Raw genomic sequence first — 21,299 nt, forward strand, 5'->3', positions numbered from 1 at the left:
ATGCATGATGGAAGCAAGACGCCTGTGGGAGGGAGAGAACAGCAGGTCAAGCAGAAAGCCTGGCTGTGTCCCTCAGGTGTGCGGCAGCCGGTCCTGCGCCCTGGATGGCCCTCAGGTGTGCGGCAGCGGGCGCTGCGCCCTGGATGGCCCTCAGGTGTGCGGCAGCGGGCGCTGCGCCCTGGATGGCCCTCAGGTGTGCGGCAGCGGGCGCTGCGCCCTGGATGGCCCTCAGGTGTGCGGCAGCGGGCGCTGCGCCCTGGATGGCCCTCAGGTGTGCGGCAGCGGGCCCTGCGCCCTGGATGGCCCTCAGGTGTGCGGCAGCGGGCCCTGCGCCCTGGATGGCCCTCAGGTGTGCGGCAGCCGGTCCTGCGCCCTGGATGGCCCTCAGGTGTGCGGCAGCGGGCCCTGCGCCCTGGATGGCCCTCAGGTGTGCGGCAGCGGGCCCTGCGCCCTGGATGGCCCTCAGGTGTGCGGCAGCGGGCCCTGCGCCCTGGATGGCTCTCTGCTGTGCGGCAGCGGGCCCTGCGTCCTGGATGACCGCAGTCCAGTGTGGTGGCGCTGATGGGGCCCTGAGCTCCAGGCAAAGACAGGGAGGCCTGCAGCGTCCAGTCATGGTGAGAAAGGCGGGGAACAGGGATGGGGCCCTCTCCCCTTGAAGGCTGTGCCCACACAGAGGAGAATGAAGCTGCTCCCAGCTCCACCAACCAGGCCCAGAGTCGCCCCTGTCGTCCGACATTTCCAAGCCTGAACCCTTCCTGGCCCCTCATGGGGCATTGCGCGGACCAGTGGACCCGGATAAGCTCGGCCACCAATTCCCCAGGCAGGCTTGGAGCGGTGGCTTTGCTCTTGTTACGGGCAACACTGCCCTCCATGATGAGGGCCACCCGGGTCCCGGGAGGGGCCTGGGCAGGAAGGGCGGTAGCCGAGGGTCCTGGGACCACAGAAAGAGGGAGCGCGGGGAGCCAGCCTGGGACCCAGCCCCACCGCGCCGGGTCAGGAGGGGGATCAACCTCAAGCTGATAAAAGCCGCCCCACTCCCGCTGGTCCTCCCGCAGCTGCTTTCACGCCTTCTCCCATCCCAAACTCCAGAAGCCCTGTCAGCAGGGGGACCTCATGCCCACCCTACCGACTGGTGAGCTGAAGCTTGGCACAAACACACACATCCCACACCACCGATACCACACAACTCGTACCACACGCCACACATCACACACCACGTGCATCACACACCACACACACAACACACTCCACCGATACCACACAACTCATACCACACGCCACACATCACACACCACGTGCATCACACACCACACACACAACACACACCACCGATACCACACAACTAGTACCACACGCAACACATCACACACCACGTGCATCATACACCACACAACACACACCACCGATACCACACAACTCGTACCACACGCCACACATCACACACCACGTGCCTCACACACCACACACACAACACACACCACCGATACCACACAACTCATACCACACGCCACACATCACACACCACGTGCATCACACACCACACACACAACACACACCACCGATACCACACAACTAGTACCACACGCAACACATCACACACCACGTGCATCATACACCACACAACACACACCACCGATACCACACAACTCGTACCACACGCCACACATCACACACCATGTGCCTCACACACCACACACACAACACACACCACCGATACCACACAACTCGTACCACACGCAACACATCACACACCACGTGCATCACACACCACACAACACACACCACCGATACCACACAACTCGTACCACACGCCACACATCACACACCACGTGCCTCACACACCACACACACAACACATACCACTGATACCACACAACTCATACCACACGCCACACATCACACACCACGTGCCTCACACACCACACACACAACACACACCACCGATACCACACAACTCGTACCACACACCACACATCACACACCACGTGCCTCACACACACACAACACACTCCACCGATACCACACAACTCGTACCACATGCCACACATCACACACCACGTGCATCACACACCACACACAACACACACCACCGATACCACACAACTCATACCACACGCCACACATCACACACCACGTGCACCACACACCACACACACAACACACACCACCGATACCACACAACTCGTACCACATGCCACACATCACACACCACGTGCACCACACACCACACACACAACACACACATCACACACCACAGATACCACACATCTCATACCACGTGCCACACATCACACACCACGTACATCACACACCACACACACCACACATCACACACCACAGATACCACACAACTCATACCACATGCCACACATCACACACCACGTGCATCACACACACACATCACACACCACCGATACCACACAACTCGTACCACACGCCACACATCACACACCACGTGCCTCACACACACACACACAACATACTCCACTGATACCACACAACTCATACCACACGCCACACAACACACACCACCGATACCACACAACTCGTACCACACGCCACACATCACACACCACATGCACCACACACCACACACACAACACACACATCACACACCACAGATACCACACAACTCATACCACATGCCACATATCACACACCACATATCACACACCACGTGCATCACACACCACACACACAACACACACATCACATACCACAGATACCACACAACTCATACCACGCGCCACACATCACACACCATGTGCATCACACACACATCCCATACCACAGATACCACACAACTCATACCACATGCCACACAGCACACACCACATGCATCACACACCACACACGCAACACACACCACCAATACCACACAACTCATACCACACACCACACATCACACACCACGTGCATCACACACCACACACACACCACACACATCACACACCACAGATACCACACATCTCATACCACGCACCATACATCACACACCACGTACATCACACACCACACACACACCACCACACACACATCCCACACCACTGATACCACACAACTCATCCCACACGCCACACATCACACACCACGTGCATCACACACACATCACACACCACAGATACCACACAACTCATACCACACGCCACGCATCACATACCACGTGCATCACACACACATCACACACCACAGATACCACACAACTCATAACACACGCCAAATATCACACACCACATACGTCACACAAAACACACAACACACACATCACACACCACAGATACCACAAAACTCATACTGCACGCCACACATCACACACTACATACGTCACACACCACACACACATCACACATCACATACCACAGATACCACAAACTAATACCACACACTACACACCACACAACACATACATCACACAAGGCACACATTATACAACACACACATCACACACCACAGATACACAACTCATATCACACACCACACACCACATACATCACACAATGCACACACAACACACACATCACACAACACAGACAATACACACAAATCACATGCCACATACATCACACACCACATACAAAAACACTCCACACACTACATACATCACAAAACATGCACACACAACACACTCTACACACCACAACCACACACATCACATACCACACACACAACACACACATCACACACCACAGATACCAAACAACTCATACCACACACCACAAAACACACACCACATACATAGAACGCTAAACAGACACATACATCACACATCACACCACAGATACCAAACCACTCATATCACACACCACACACCACATACATCACACACCACACACAACACACACTACATACATCACATGCCACAGACACAACACACATCACACAACACGACAGATACCACACAACTCACACACCACACACAGCACACCACATACATGACATGCCACAGACACAACACACTACAGATACCATCCAACTCATACCACACACCACACATCACACATCACATACATTACACACATTGTACACACACCAACACTCCACACACCACAAACCACACACATCACACGCCACACACACAACACACACATCACACACCACACACCACAAATACCACACAAATCATACCACACATCAGATACCACACATAATACACATCATATACCACAGGCTCATACCATACATACCACACACCACACACCATACTGACATCACACATCACACACCCATACACCCACACACATCACACACCACCCACAGATAACACATTCACCATATATGCCACACAGCACACACAGCGTACTGCACATAACACAAATCACGTGCCACAGGCTCACACCACACATACCACACACTAACATAAAACATGCCAGGCACCTTGCACACCACATGCACCACACACTGACATATGTCACATCTCACACATCACACATGCCACACCACTCACGCCACACACAACAAACCACACAGCACACACCACAACTGCACATAACACACATCGCATAGCACAGGCTCATACCACACACACCACACATGCACTGCAAACTAACATCACACACTACACACATCAAATCTCTTGTACCACACACCCATACACACCCCACATACCACATACCACACATACATTGAATACACACCATACCTACATACCACAGGCATTATACAGCACCCATACATAACACTGATACCACACACATCACAAACACCACATATACCACACATGCACACAGACACCATACACATATTTACATATTACACACCACACATACCTAACACATATACCACACACATATCACAGATACACACTGCACACATCACACATGCACATGAACACCATACACATATACACTCACACAGTGCCCTCACATGCACATGGAAGGGGTACACACATCACACACACATACTACACATACACACATATCATACACATAAATGCTTACACCCCACACACATACACATGCACAGGTGTGCACATGCACACACACGTACATGTGCATACACACAAGCGCACACTCACACACACACACACTGCCCACCTCCTCAACCCTGAAGACCTGAGTCCATGTGGGGTCCTCTCCACAGAAAGAGCCCGGACTCCTGGCCTGCTCACAGCTCTGCAGGAAGCAAAACTGCCCTGGTTCAAACACTAGAGTGTGGTGAAGTCTGCCGATCCCTCCCCTCGTGAGGCACTCCCCAGCCACCGCTGAGCCCCCGACTCCCAGGGTGCCTGATCACCTGCTCCTGGCTCCAGAGGGTCTCTGAGGGACACGTGGAAGGCCAGGACTTCGCACCTTCACTCCCGGGAGACAGGCCCGCAACCGCTGAGCCCTGGCTCTCCCTGCAGCTCTGGGTAAGATGGGAACCAGGAGTGTGAACCAACAAATCCAAAGATCTCAGAAGATGTGATTTACACCTAGCAAATCCCTGCCCAGCACTTCAGCTTCCCAGCTACTCATTCTTACTGCGGGGCTCACGTTGGTCTTTAGGCGCTCATGGTGGGAGCCAGTGACAGTGGGTGAGAGGCGGTGATGCAGGACCCCTCCAACTTCATGATTAACTTCATCTTTCTTAATGTGAGCTTTATTAATCCCGCAATAACATGAAATCTTCAGACAGTTTACTGAGCAGTTAATGACCACTGGGGAAGTTTCATTCTCTAAGTAAAACTACTGGCTGTGAACATTTATCCAATCTGAGATTTTAAGCAATCCATGTAGCTGGACATTTGCCACAAAATACGCATAGCATACTTAACAATCACGCTCTCTTGACATATTCTAGATTTTTTGACTTCTGAAATCATACTCTGCTAAAAGCAAGACGAAAGCAGATTATGAGAAGTCCAGAAAGCATGTATTAGGAGGAATACACACGGTCATCCCTCCAAGCCCCACAAACAATATGCTTTTTTAAAAGATAAAGAGATCAAAATGTGGGATCCATATTAGAGGCATATATAAGTACATGTGATCATATAGATGGATACAGATACACACAAATTCCCAGAGTTTACATTTCGGTTTATTTTCGAGATCTGAAGGTGAAAACAGTTCTGTGTGTTTAGAGTAGCTGACAGCTGGCCGGGTGCAGTGGCTCACACTTGTAATCCTAGCACTTTGGGAGGCCGAGGCGGGCAGATTGCCTGAGCTCAGGAGTTCAAGACCAGCCTGGGCAACACCGTGAAACCCCGTCTCCACTAAAATACAAAAAAGTAGCTGGGCATGGTGGTGGGCGCCTGTAGTCCCAGGTACTCGGGAGGCTGAGGCAGGAGAGTCACTTGAACCCAGGAGGCAGAAGTTGCAGTGAGCCGAGACCACGCCACTGCACTCCAGCCTGGGTGACAGAGGGAGACTCCATCTCAAAAAAAAAAAAAAAAAAAAAGATAACAGCTGAGTCACATCAGTGTTTAAAAGGTGCAATTCCAAAAGCCTTTCTGCATCGAAAGCTGATAATGATGGTGAAAATGTGTTAAAAACTAAAACAAAAACGAGCAGCCATTGGACCAGAAAAACGGTGCTGAGCAAACGCCTCACTGACTGTTGCTCTTGGAAAGCCGCCTCTGCGGGTGCGGAGCCATGACAGTCAGTCCCCAGCATGGCATGGTTGAAATCTGTGAACTCTAGCAGTAGTCAACGTTTCCAAGAGACTCAGTTTTTCCAGGGACTTCCGTTTTCTTTGGACGTCCTGTGAAGTGATGAGTCCATTTTGGTTCTCGTTATAAAAACCAAGCTTGGTTACTGCAGAGCCCCTGACTGAAGCTCTGCCAGCCGGCTGGTTTCCGGGTCTGCTTGGGTCCCTATGATGCCAAAAACTCCAAACCAGTTGTTGGACATCAGGCCACCTGCATTTCATTCTCACCCTGGGAGGGAGCTGTTTTGTGTGTCAGGGGCAGAGCTTTGCCGTCAGGGAGTCGGGCCGCTGAGGCTGAAGGCCCACCTTGCCTCCTGAGGGCTGGGGCTCTCTGCAAGGCTCTGCCCTGGGCTTTGGAAAGGGGGCGAGGTCTCCTGTACCCAAGTCTGGTGCTGTCCTGTCTCAGCGCTGCTTTGAGGGAGTAATCGGGCAGTGAGGAAGAGAAGCCCTCGTGTGTTCCGAGCACAGAAGTCTGTCTTCCCTTTAATCAGAGAAAGACACAAAACCAAATTCATCAGAAATGAGTCCACCTTCCCACACAAGATGCGTAAATGGCAGAAGTTTAGACCCAGGAGATGGTGCCTCAGAAACCCCACCTCTCATGGTAGAGCTGAAGAAAATGAAGCCCCCAGTTTTGAAGCTCTAGTTAAATCATCCAAGTAGATTGCCTGCAATCCGAATTAAAACAAACATAAAAACCTCCGATGCCCTATTTTCAGTCGTAAAATAAAAACCTTGCTTGGCTAGCTCTTCACTTATACAGAAAACTTGCCATGCACCTCATTCCCTGTGGAGAACGCCTGGAAATGAGAGCTCCCACAGTGGGGGCGGCCTTCCCCCCCAGCCTGTGACTCCTTGAGAGCAGGCCTCGGGGTGTTCCTCAAAGTTATTAGGTTCATCCCCAGTGGGAACTTCTTGCTCAGGAAGGAAAAAAGATAAAACATTAATGTTCCCCAAAAGAAAACTTCTCCATTTGTCCAATATCGTATTTCCCGGGAGCTCTGAGCCCAGCCAGGTTAGACCCTTGATAGGTGTGTGGTAAAATTGGAGGGGGAGAGGAGGAATAAATAAGTAGAATGATTGATGGATGGATAACATTTTTAAAGTTGTAGAGACACATGACTCTCTTTTCTACGTCAGTAAGCTATAGAGATGACACTATGGTAGGCAGTGTGTGCACCTGGCTTTGCGGGCCGTGGTTGGAATAAGTGCCTGAGTTCGTCAGTAACTGCCCTGTGTTGGGCAGGTGGTTGGAGTATTTGGAGTTCCTGAAGGTCGGTCTCCAAGTGTTCAATCTGTGATGAACAGCAAATATCACATTAGCTTTATTTTAGTGCATTTTGTGCCAACTTTCTAGTCTTATGATTAATTTCTTTGTAAATAGTTTATTTTTCATATGGGAGCCCTCCTGTGGTGAAAATAATCCCTGGAAAGTGAGAGAAGCTCAAGTCTAGGCTAGAGGCCTGCTTGCTGCTTCAGAAGTGAGACACTGAAATGATTTCTTTCAGTAAATGTTTTCGACAGTTCTTTTTTTCTGTCGGCATCACAACATAATGAATATTTGAATACAGTGTCTTATTGTGGTTAAATCCGCCGAACTTCCGGAAATCCTTCAGGTACATGCGGTATGGAAACAATGCCATATATTTTACCAAGCATCTCGTGGTAGTAATTTTTGCTCCTATAGTTAGCTTTCTAGACGGGGAATCTTTCTGCACTTTTACAGGAATAAAAAGGTTACGCCATTCATTGGATAAATCTAAGCTTTGAGAGCCAGAGTTATTTGCTGGACTGGGAGTGTGCCTGGAAGTAAAACTTATTTGATAAGTGCACTTTTAAATCTAAACCGTTTTTATTGTACCCATGTTTGATTTATTTTGAAAGCACGATTTTTTTGATCATATACACATATGTGTTATATAGATTTAGGAGAGTTGTCTTTTCGAGAACAATGTCAATAGTGAAATACCACTGCTATTTTCTTAGATTAAAAATGAAGAGACTTAAAAGCTATGTAGTATTTCTCATTTTATGTTTATGGTTATTTAACTTGTTTCTATGAATGCAAGATAACAATAGATAGGCAGGAATTTTGTACCAAATGTGACTGCTCATTCTGAGAACTTCTGTACTTTTTTCATAATATATGGCATCTCTGGTCGTGTGTGTAAGAGATGTTTTTGACAATAGGGGTTTGAACTGGTTAATGGAAAAAGAAAATCAGAGGAGAATGAGCTAGGTGTGGTGTGGACATTTCAAAATCAGAGTCACAGAGCAGAGAGACACTAAAAGGCTGAATGCCATGACACCAACATACTTTAAGAAAAATGTTTTAATTAACAAATGCATATGAATATTTTATTTAAGTTCTTTAATTGCTGCAAAACATTGGAAAATACCATCCCAATGAATAATTTGTCAAGAATAGCAATACTCATTCATATTTATGAAGTGATTAAATGTAGTTTTCCCCACCCAGATAGAAAAAAGAATGGCCAGGGAAATGTTGAGGAAAAAAGGGAGAAAAGGACATCCTTGCGGCCCAGGTGGAAAGCTGGCCGCAGAACCACACTCGGGGTCAGGAGTAGCACATGGAAATGTGAAGTGTCTCCCTCCGAGTTGCCATTAGGCGACATTAGAGCTGCATGGCTAATTTCTGTGATACCCCCATCAGCTCCAATGCCTCCCTCAGCCCCGAGAGCTGGGAGCCCGACCTTTGGGTTAACTATAATTGGAGCCTTCTCTAATTAGGGAAGGTATCAGCTGACTTTAATATGCAGCCAGATCATTATCATTAGGTCAGAGCTAACTAATTGATGTTTGTGTAGCATAGGATTTTGGATTACAATACACACAGTTTAGCAAAACAAACTAGGCTGACCCGGGAAACCAAATTGCATCATTCCAGGCATTGCTGAATGACATATCACGGCTTATCTAGAGGGCCTTGGCGGTTTCAGAACCAGCTCTATTATGAGAGCTGGGATTTTGTAACTTCAGCCTCTTGCCTCTGCTGTTAGGCAGTACTAGATGTGGAAGCTGACCTGAGATCCCATACAAGCCTATCTCTCCTACGTAGAACCTGAGGTTTCAGAACACTCTCCGGGATGATAGTGCAATTCGCTTGTTTTGTTTTGCTTCTCTAAGCACGTTTTCAGATGGCAGGTACCTGTGCAATTACTATTGCAAATCTGAAATTGCCAGATAAAAATGATTAGCCATGCTTTATAAGTTTGGGTCAAATTTCCAGCATCTCATTCAGTGGTGTTTGTATGTAAGTTGAATCTCTTCTGTCGACATTTGATGTGGAAACGTATTGAGATTCCGAAGAGGAAAAAGATAGTGATTTGGCACCTTGACTACCTCAGGACCCCTCTGTCCAGAAGAAAAGAGAGCAGCTGCAAAGGGACGGGACTGCTGGGGAGTGGGAACTCAGGGCAGTTACTGATTTTATTGTGACAACCATTGGGGCAAGTTACAAAAGAAGATGAAAATGCTGATATTTTGCTGTGCAATTTTAAGAAAACAGTTTGGACCGAGTATTCCTCATGAACTACTGGATTTCTTGCTTTGTTTTTTTATAATTCACTGCATTCTCCAAGTACTTGGAGCCATTTTATATGATATTTGTATAAGTTCTGCTTATTGAATGAATATTTACCTGGAGCCTATAATGCAATCGGCTGCAGAAGCAGAGAGAATGACGCAGACAACAGTGCCCTGGAAGACCCTGAAGTCTGAAGGAGTAGTGGGTATTGGGGTCCAGGAAATTCTGGATCCTGTGCGTACAGGGAATGACAGGCTCCACCCTCATGGGGAAAGGGGGGGGTCTCCTTGATGACATGATATTTGAACTAAGATCTGAGGAGTGGCAGGAGCCAAAGGAAAGAACTGGGGAACAGGAGGACATGGGGTGTTCTAGGGTGAGCCCTGATGTATGTCCCAGTTCCCCTCTGTCCCCAGAGCTTGAGACTTCAAAGCCCTAACCTTCTGTGACACCTCTACTGGGTTCCTGATGAAAACCCAGAGCTTAGGATGTGCAAAACAGGCCACTTGTGTCTTGAGTCTGGGAGAGCATGACCACCCAGCTGGCGGCTCAGACAACGACACTAGGAACTCCCTTTCCATCTTTTCCCAGCCCAACCCCTGGGCCAGTCCTGTCAGGTCTTCCCTAACATGTGTGACACATGGTATCTCTTCTTCTCCATGCTCTGCCTTCACCCATGCCCGCTGACCCCAACCTGGCTGCCGTTCCTGCATCCTTGTTGATCTCCATCAGTCCACCCCAGAGCAGCCAGAATCATCTTTGAAAATGTCAGTCAGTTCCTGTGACCCTTCTGATTAAAATGCCTCATAGGCCACTGCACACCTATTAGAATGGCCAAAATCCAAAACATTGACAGCCCCAGATGCTGGCAAGAATGTAGAACAACGGGAACTTGCGTTCATTGCTAGTGAAAATGCAAAATAGCACAGCTACTTTGGAAAGTAGTCTGGCGGGGTCCTACAAAACTAAATGTACTCACACCATATGATCCAGCCATTGCACTCCTTGGAATTACCCAACTGGATTGAAAACTCAGGATAACAGAAAACCCTGCACATGAATGTTTATAGCAGCTTTATCCATAACCATAATATGCATTTAAAGAAACTTTAAATGCATATTACTAAGTGAAAGAAGACAGTCTGAATAGACTACACACTGTATGATACCAACTACATGACATTCTGGAAAAGGTAAAAGAGAAAATGATCCCTGGTGGCCAGAGACTGTGTGAACGGAGGGGTGAGCGGGCAGAGCACAGAGGATTTTAGGGCTGTGGAAACACCATGTGATCCTGTAATGGTGGATCTGTGTTGCTTGAGATTTGTCAGAATCCACAGGACGTGCAATACGAAGGCTGACCCTGAGCTTGCAGCCTGCATTCCTGAGGCTTCGTGGCCTCCATCATGGGGTGACCCCATTTTCACAATGTCTATTGATTGGCCTATTGACCTATCAGTCATCTGGTTCTGTTTCTCTGGAAAATTCTAATACAATAATTCTACAGTAATTAGAATAAATTTTAATACAGTAGAGAAAACTCTGTGTGTGTGTGTGTGTGTGCATGTGTGTTGTTTACGTGGTGGTAAGCGTATGTATGGACACTTTCTGTATTTTACACTCAATTATTCTGTAAACCTGGAACTTCTCTTAAAAACACCTCTACTGGGTGTTTAATTAATAGACTATAGCCTATTAATTACACAAAAAATGCCTCTTCTGCTTGCTGTCAGGTGCTGGATGATGTCTGAGCACTCACTGTGTCCCCTGAAGCCACATCTACTCTGTGGTCCTCCGAGTTTGACTCCAGCTCCAAGGACTCACCTTCCCCAACCCAAGACTTCCTCCAGGCTCCTCTGTCTCTGAAACGCTCTCTCCAGATCCCTGAATGGCTGACTTCTAATTCTTCAGATCTCAATTTAGATGTCTCCTCGGAGAGGCTGCTCCACCTCAAATTCTCGCTGTGCCCCACAGCACCGCCCAGTCCCAGTGCCCCTGCTCGTGTGCACACCTGGGGAGGCTCTGCTTCTGCCCAAGACAGAGGTTCCAGGAGGATGGGACTTGGTCCAACCCCTGGAGGACAGGATCTCACTTGAAGACCTTGAGGAGGTCCTGGTGAAGCAAATGACAAGGGAGTGAGTGGCATTCCTGTGGCCCAAGGAGAGCCAGGGAGGGCTGCAAGGAGGACGAGGGAGGCAAGGAGAGGGGCAGTGCAGCAGGGAGCCCTGGATGGAGATATTGTGTGCTGCATGTGGGTTGTATGTAGGCTGCAGGCAGCCATCATGTGGACTACATGTGAGTTTTATGTAGGCTTTATGTGGAACATATATAGGCTGTATGCAGCCAGTGTGTAGACTACATGCAGGCTATATGTAGGCCACATGTAGGTTGTGTGTAGGTTATAGGTAAGCTGTATACACCATGACTAGCCGGCATTGGGCATCTGGAGACTCATCCCATGCCTGCATTTGCAATGGTCTCATCATGGGTGTCCATGTGATCCCCTCAATGCCCTGCCCCATGGGCACTTAGGGCGCAACGTTGCTTCTTCCTAGGTGATCATGCATGCTTCAGAGACGGCTTCCACTATGGAAGCAGCCCTGTCAAACCGAATGCCCTGTGGAGCAAGGCAAGACAAACAAATGCTCCTTACGGCTAAAGTGGAAAACATAGATGATGAGCAAAAGAAGGAAAAAGTCCAGAACCTCATATTCAGAAATAACCACCATCAGCATTTTACACTATTCTCAACTTTTGTGATTTCTCCTTTGGAAGTACCACGCGAAGACCTGACTTTTGACCCGGGCTCTGCTGAGCAGGTCACCGTGGGTAGGCCTGGGGCCTCCAGTCTCCTATCTGTAGGATGGAAATTGTGGTGACTCTTAGTGTAGTTCACAGCACACGTAGAAAGGCCAATGCAATGATGCAGGTGGAAGTACTCTGGAGATCTTCCATGGATACACGGCATCCTGGGGTGATGATAAGGTGTAAGCATGCAGCCTTTGCTGTGAAGTCATCTGCAGAAACATTAACTGACACAGCTCCTCTCCATTTCTAATTAATGGGGAAAATATGTATAAGGGTTAATGTAGGATCAATGCCCAATATTTAAGTGTGCAAGCAAGCACAGGGAAATCAGTGAAAGATAACAAATTTTATTAATTTTGAACAATAAAAGACACTACTTTTCTTCAATCTAACACACTGCAACTTCATTGTGTGTTTCTACAGCCCTTACTCAGGGAGTGGCTGCTGGCAGTGGCAGGGGTCCTAAGATGGATAAAACCCTCCCTGTCCTCCTGGATCTTGTCATCTCTTGGAGAAATAAGTGGCAAACATGCCACACCAAGTGCACGCCAACTTCTCTCTAGGAGAAGGTGGTGCCACTGATACTCTCCTGATAATGGGTACAGGCCATGTGTGGCAGGAATAGAACCCACCCATGGCAGCTGTTCTTTCTCTAACTGGCTGCCTTTCCCTAGAGCTGCTCCAGCTGGGAAAAGCAGTGCCCTGGGTCACAGGCACAGGCTCTGGCTGAGCAGGAACACATGGTGAAGGGACTGAGGTTGGATGCCAGCCCCCAGGACCACCCACTAGATTTGTGAGTTGCCAAGCCCACGACGTCTCATGCATGCCGTCTTCTCGGTCATCCCACACCCAGTCATCAGCATGCTGGTAGCTCCTGTTCAAGATGGCAGCCCAAACCTTGGGTGCCCAGAAGACAGCTCTATAAGCAGTTTAATTGCAGGAGCTTCACCAGGTTCGCTTCTCTATGTTCACGTTGCACTCTGCCCTCTGAAGCTGTCACTGTCGTTAGAAGACATGGGATCAACAGTCAACTGGCTGTTGTCATCCAGCCCATTTGGAGACATGAATAAAAGCAGCTCACTTCTTCCCATCAACATGCCAGGAATGCGTGGTCAAGAGGACTGGGGATAAAAACGGTTATGAAACCTAGCGATGAAGCATCGCTTGACATAGCTCGACTGTCAGCATGTGGTGGGCACATGGCTGGATGGTTCTCAGGGATTGACTCAATGTGGGAACTATGGGAATGTGCTGGGGGAGATCCTCAGGGAGCAGTGAACTTTTGAGGAGATGCTCAGAGGCTGATGCCTCTAAGTCTGGAGGCTGGTACTGGCAGTAAGTGAGACTTCAAGCTATGGCCTCACGCTTTTCTACCCATCCAGGAAACTACCTGGGGTATGAACCACCTCATTCTTACAGAGAAGGGACATGCAGATCATAGACTTCCAGCACCCACCTGGGTTCACACAGAAAGAACAGGAAGGTCAGGGGCTGAGCTGGGTCTGATGTGTCCTCCAACCAACTTAATTATTTAGAGGGTTTTTTTGTTTTGTTTTTTTGTTTTTTTGGTTTTTTTTTTGACAGAGTCTTGCTCTGTCACCCAGGCTGGAGTGCAGTGGCACGATCTCTGCTCACTGCAAGTTCCGCCTCCCGGGTTCATGCCATTCACCTTCCTAGCTGGGACTGCAGGCACCTGCCACCAAACCTGGCTAATTTTTTTTTTTTTTTGTATTACTAGTAGAGATGGTGTTTCACCGTGTTAGCCAGGATAGTCTCAATCTCCTGACCTCGTGATCCACCCTCCTCGGCCTCCCAAAGTGCTGGGATTATAGGTGTGAGCCACCGCACCCGGCCTATTTAGAGCTTTTTAAGGAAAATAAAAAGATATCTTAGGGTTGGCAGATCTGCTTAGGGGGAAAATAATTGTTCTCACCCATGTGGAATAGTGTCACTGTGTCACAGGATGGGCCTGGCCATTTGTGCCCATGCAGCCTCTTTAGCTCTGATCTCTCGAAGCTGAAAGTGAGATGGAGAAAGGGTGCTCATGGGAGTCAAAGACAAGGAGAACTTTCTTAAGACCGAGTCCCCCACTGCTGGAGAGGTGTGCCATGAGAGATGGCAAATTGTTATTTCCTAGCTACTTTTAATAAGTAGTTTTTAAGCTCTGTGTGTATGGAGTCAAAACATATCAGGGGAGAAAGGGGCAGGAGAGAAAGAGCGAAGGTGTGGGGGCAGCTGAGCAATGAGAACCTGAAACTCTTGACATGCTTCCTGACAGTAGAGGTTGGTAAGGGAGATAACTGAGTTCTTTTCATGTCCAGCAAATATTCCCAGCGTTGCTTTTGCTCAAGGTGACCTCACTCTTTCCAACTGACTCCTGGCACAGGAAGTCGCCTGGAAATCAGACTCCGAGGTAGGGCTCTGCGTGGAAACCCTCTCTGAGAGGGGAAAGGCAGTGAGAACACACGATCTCATTGCCCAGCCCAGTGCTGAGTGGGGGATTGTGTCATCATCCCCTGTTAGAAGACCCTCCATTGCTGCCATAAAGGCACCAGACCCCGGCTGCGAAGGCCAAAGGCTCCATGCAGGTGCGCCCAGGGGTTCTCCTCGGGACAGTCTGCTGCAAGCCCACGTTACCTTCACAACAAACCTCAGTGAAAAGCAGCTCTTAGGTATAAACAGCCTCTCTCCTGCCTGCTGACGCTTGTCCTTGATAAATCAAAACATTACTAAATCCGTGCTGAGGTGCGCGAGCGACATAAAGGGCCCCATTGTTCCCCAGCAGCTGGCGGCACACGCGCTCGCGGGGCCCATTGTCTCCACGCAGGCAAGCAGGGCTCACACCGCCTGGTTGTTGAACCATCCACCACATTCGCAGCGGCTGAGTCACCCCAGCCACAGGGGCCTCCAGCGACCCGGCCGGGTGTGTTAAGATCTGTGAATTAAGATCTGTGTCAGGTTCTCCCCCTCATTAGGACTGAACTCCTTTATTTCCAGTGATAATTGCTACATATGCTCACACATGATTTATTGTTGTTGATGGCAACTTATCCTCAGAAAGTTTGCCAAAGGGCGTTGACTGTTATTGATATGTACATAAAGATGATAAATGAATAACTGTACCCACCAAATTGCTACCAGTTATGATTAGTTATCCCCTTGTTTTATTTTGAGGGGATTAGGAGGTGCACAGTCGCCCCGAGTGATCCTAGCATTCCTGTCTGGTGAGCACCGGCATTGGAGGTGTTCTCACACGTGTACGGCGATGCCAGGGAGCGATCCGCAGACGATTTAATAAAGACTCCAGCTCGGATTTCAAAGAGCCAGGCAGACACTCATGCTTTGGCATACTTTGCATTGCTGAGTTTGTGGAGTAGACAATTCCACATTTTGTCCTTTTAATGAGTGTCTCTTATTTTTTTAACTCTACGTTCCAGGCAAATAAGGCACCAGCCTGTTCTTAATAGGATAACATTTTTCTCAGCTTTGGTAATCGGCTTGCTACCCCATTTACAAAGATTGGACCTGTTTGCAGTCAGCTGGTCCAGCAGGGTGGGCGTCTTTGGGAGCAGGTATACTGCATTAAAAAGCCTAAGGACAGAGAGATTGCAGCCACCGTAGCTGAAACCCCAAAAAGAACATCGAGCTCACTTTGGCAGAATTTCCCAATGATTTTCTTTCAAAAGGGCCTTTCAACCTGATGTCAGTCTTTAAGTGAATCAGACACCAAATAAGAGCTAAGGATGCCTGGTATGATGACTTCATGATATTTAGAAAATCACTCTGTTCTGTTCACTCTAAACATGATGGCCCATGTCTGTCCTGCCCACTCTACAGGTTTGAGCCATTGAAGCTTAGGAAAGGCCATAACAAATAATTCAGTTGTATGTTTAGGAGTAAATGTGATCATCCATCCCAACCCACTTGTTCTGTGTACGAGGAGGCCACTGGTTCTGAGCAAGAGACAGGCCAGATCTTTTTTAGGCTCAGCTGCTCGGCAAGGGACAGGGCCAGAGAGAGATCTGGCGGTCCTGCCTCTCCCAGCATAAGCCCCATTTCAACACTGTGGATCGAGACAACCCTCTTGATTGATTGTGCCTACGTGAAAGTTGTCATTTTATGTAAAGATAAGTCAACATACGTCAGAAAAATAAGAGATGTCTCAAGAGATGCTTTCTACGCAAATGAAAGACGCATCACCTACTGTAGTTCCCGGGATGTAAAAGTCACACCCAGCTTAAGGGAGCCTTGCAGGTGTGGGAGGTCACTGCACTGGGTGGCTTCGGAGCGGCCACAAGGACTGCTAGCCACCAGGCTGCTGGTGCCACCCTCTTCTGTTCAGTCACAAGAAAGCCTCCTTGGGTCTGGGAGGAGGGCAACTTGCATTTCAAGAGTGTCCAGCCGATGCCAGGCGCATCCATCTGAAGACAGGAATGGTCTGTCCTCCCGTTTATCAGAGAGGAAGCTGTGGCCGCTGGAGGTTCGGCATCTGGTGAGAAGGAGGGTCGGTTCTTGACCCAAGGCCTGTGATGCATTTAAGAAGATTCAGGTGCAGTGCAGTGGCTCACGCCTGTAATCCCAGCACTTTGGGAGCCTGAGGCGGGCAGATCATGAGGTCGAGAGATCAAGGCCATCCTGACCAACATTGTGAAACCCCGTCTGTACCAAAAATACAAAACTTAGCTGGGTGTGGTGGTGCGTGCCTGTGATCCCAGCTACTCAAGAGGCTGAGGCAGGAGAATCGCTTGAACCCTGGAGGCCAAGGCTGCGGTGAGCCAAGATTGGGGCACTGCACTTCAGTCTGGTGACAGAGCGAGATTCCGTCAAAAACAACAACAAAACAAAAGCAATTTAAGAAGGTTCTCCTATTTCTTTTTTGGTTTTGTTTTTGCATTTTTTGAGACAGAGTCCTTGTCGCCCAGGCTCCAGGCTGGAGTACAGTGGTGCAATCTCGGCTCATTGTAACCTCCACTTGCCAGGTTCAAGTGACAAGCAATTCCTCTGCCTCAGCCTCCCGAGCAGCTGGGATTACAGGCACACACCACCACACCAGCCTCATTTTTGTATTTTTGGTAGAGATGAGGTTTCTCCATGTTGGCCAGGCTGGTCTCAAACTCCTGACCTCAAGTGGTCTGCCAGCCTTGCCCTTCCAATGTGCTGGGATTACGGGTGTGAGCCACCACTCCCAGCCTGGAAGGTTCCCCATTTCTAATTGAGAATTCCTTCTGTTTTAGGAAAGGTTAACCAGACTTGTTTTAATCCTGCGGTAAGACGTGCAGACATGGGAATGACTGTAGAAAGGAAGACTTTACACTCACAGATCCCTGGCAATGGGGCACAGCACACTGTGAGAGGCCACAGGGGAAGCACCAGGGTGGGCCAGGAGGGAGCAGGAGCGGGGTGAGGTGGGGGGGCCTAGGAAGGGCAGGCTTAGTGCTGGCTAGTGCGAACCATCTCAGTGGGCTGAGTGGGGCTGCCCCGACTTGTATGCTACCTGATCTAGAGCTGAGTGGGGCCAGGCAGATGATGGCTGGGAGTGTCAGAGCCCAGACAGGGAGGGGGTGGGCTCTGGACAGGTCGTTGTGTCTTTGAAAGGGGTGTTCCCATTGGAATTGTTTGTGTCTGCAGTGCCCACTGCAGCTCTTCCTGGGTGGTCGAGGCATGACACGGCCGTGGCCATGGTCAGCACTTGGTGAGGAGGTGGTGCCTGCACGTGTACCTCCTAGGGAGGCCCTTGGCTGAGGTGCTGCTGGCCATTTGGGAGATAATGTGAGGTGAGGCAGATGGAGGCCTTCAGAGACAGGTGGTTTAATAGAAGCCCGGGTATACACAGAACCAGTGGGTTGGGAGGGATGACCACATTTACTGCTTAAACATACAACTCGAGTCTCTGTTACAGCCTCTCTTGGGCTTCAATAGTTCAAGCCTGTGAAGTGGGCAGAGCAGACACAGGCCATCATGTTTAGAGACTGACAAATGGGAGGAAAATTTGAGACAGTGTGTGAAAGGTTGAGAGAAAAGAGAGCTTAAGGAAAGCCCACATCCGAGTGGTGAAAATCACTTTTTTTCTACGTAAAATCCTGTGAACCCACCACACTCCTCAGAGCATCAAGCAGCGAACCAGCGTGGGATGAGAAGCACCAGAGCGCACACGCATCCCCCTGGCCTCGATGCAAAAGTAAACACAGTGAGTGCCGCTGAGAGACAAAGGGGAAAGGGGAGGCTCCAGGGAGGCCGCGGGCTCAGCCCGGCCCGCAAAGGCAAAGCTGCCCACAGCCACCACCCCAAAAGCTCAGGACAAATGCTTCCCCCAAAAAACTGATGCATCCAGGAATTCTTCGTTTACCCAAGGGCATTTAGGAATTGCATTTTCTCTTCGGCTTTTCTCTCCTAGAATCAAGGCCTTCCTTTTTCTAGAAATCAGACAAGTAAATGCAAGCAAACACAGAAAGCTTGCATTATGTGAACATTTCGATCATTTCTGCAATCATAAAAGACAGGAGAAGAAACTCCCCCTGGACTGAGGACCCAGAGCATTCCCCATCCAAGTTAGTTTTCTGTTTCTGCAGAAGTAAGTATCGCCAGCTATGCAGCATTGGTTTAGGATCTGACAGCTCCTGTGAGTCAGTCTGGGCAGGGCTTAGCTGGGTCTTCTGTTCAGGGTTTGTCTAGGCTGCAGTCAAGGTGGCTGCCGAGCTGCATTTCCACCAGGAAACTCAGCTAGGAAGAGGCTCCCAGGCGTGGATGGGATTGGTGGAACTCAACCTCCTGTGCCTGCAAGACTGAGGCCCTCAGCTCTAGAAGCCACCTCTTCCATACCCAGCCCACAACATGGCCGTGTGCTTACTCAAGGCCAGCAAAGAAGTGTCGTTCTCTTTTCAGAAGAGCCCAGACCCTCTTCTAGGGTTCTCACCTGATTAGGTCAGGCCCACCAAAGGCAGTTTTCCTTTTAATTGATTCAAAGCTCAACTGATTTGTGACCTGAATAATAAATGTAAAATGTCTTCATCTTGGTCATATGTTCTGGGCTAAATTGTATATTCCCCACGAAATGTATATGCTGACCTAATCCTAACCCTCAGTACCTCAGAATGTGAGTGGATTTGGAGACAGATCCTTTAAAGAGGATATTACAGTTATCTGAGGCCATGTGGGGTGGGTTCTAATCCACTATGGCTGCTGTCCTTATACAAAGGACACGTTTGGAGACAGACGTACAAACAGGTAGAACGCACCGTGACAGTGAAGGCAGAGACTGGGGTGACGCTTCCACCAGCCCAGGAACAACAAGAGTTGCCAGCGACTACCAGGAGCTCGAACAGAGGCCTGGAGCAGATTCAGAAGAGGAGGTCAGGACACAGACACAGAGCACACAGAGAGAAGACGCTGCCTACCTGCCCAGGAGAGAGGCCTCAGGAGGGAATGGCCACGCTGACCCCTCTCTGGCTTCAGCTCCAGCACCGTGAGACGACAAATGCCCATCGTTCAAGCCCCAGGCTGTGCGGCTGTGTTGTTACGGCGGCCCTGGCTGAGGAATGCATCCTACAAAGTCACCTAATCATCATGGAAGCCAAATCCACAGGTCTGACCACACCCCAGGGGAAGGGTGTACTTAGGCCTGCACGTCAGGAACTGCAAATCTTGGGGCCCGTCTCGAAGCTCCCCCTGCCTCACCCTACACGTCTCTGAAGTGCTTGTGGGCTGCATCACTGGGCTGTGCGAAGCCTGACATGCGAAGTACCAGTCACCACCACAGACCAAACTTCTTCTCCCCCTCCTCCTGCACCTGCAGATGTGTGCCATAGACTGTGACCAATAACCACTGGAGGTGAAGATGCCAAGGCACTTCCACAACAGATCCAGACATTGGAACAGATTCCTCTGCAGTGAGTGCTGGGGTGGAACCATGGCGGGTACTGATTGGGGTTTTACAAATTGTAAAGTTAAGTCATAGAATGGTTAAGCAACATTTTGCAAGATGATGTCGTCAGTTGGGGAATGCTGGAAAAGAGGAGACAAAGTCTCTAGGTGTGTTGCTGGAAGCCCCAGAGCAGTGGGCAGTAGCTACCTGTGTTGCGTTTTAACTCTCAGCAAGCATGCCAAGGGACACACCACTTATGCAGGGCACAGGAGCTAGGACACCTTCCCCAGGTCAGACGCCAGGGCCTAGGCCCTCCATGCAACCTGAAAATCATGGGATGCCAGAGATCTCACTATGACACTCAGGACACCTCCTGTAACAGCCAGTGTCCCCCAGGGGCCACTTAGTGACCTGCCCATGTATCAGTGACTAAGCTCTGTGGGCCTGAGTGTCACT

Source organism: Macaca nemestrina, chromosome 6, assembly GCF_043159975.1.
Source record: "Macaca nemestrina isolate mMacNem1 chromosome 6, mMacNem.hap1, whole genome shotgun sequence".
NCBI classification, from domain to species: Eukaryota; Metazoa; Chordata; class Mammalia; order Primates; family Cercopithecidae; genus Macaca; species Macaca nemestrina.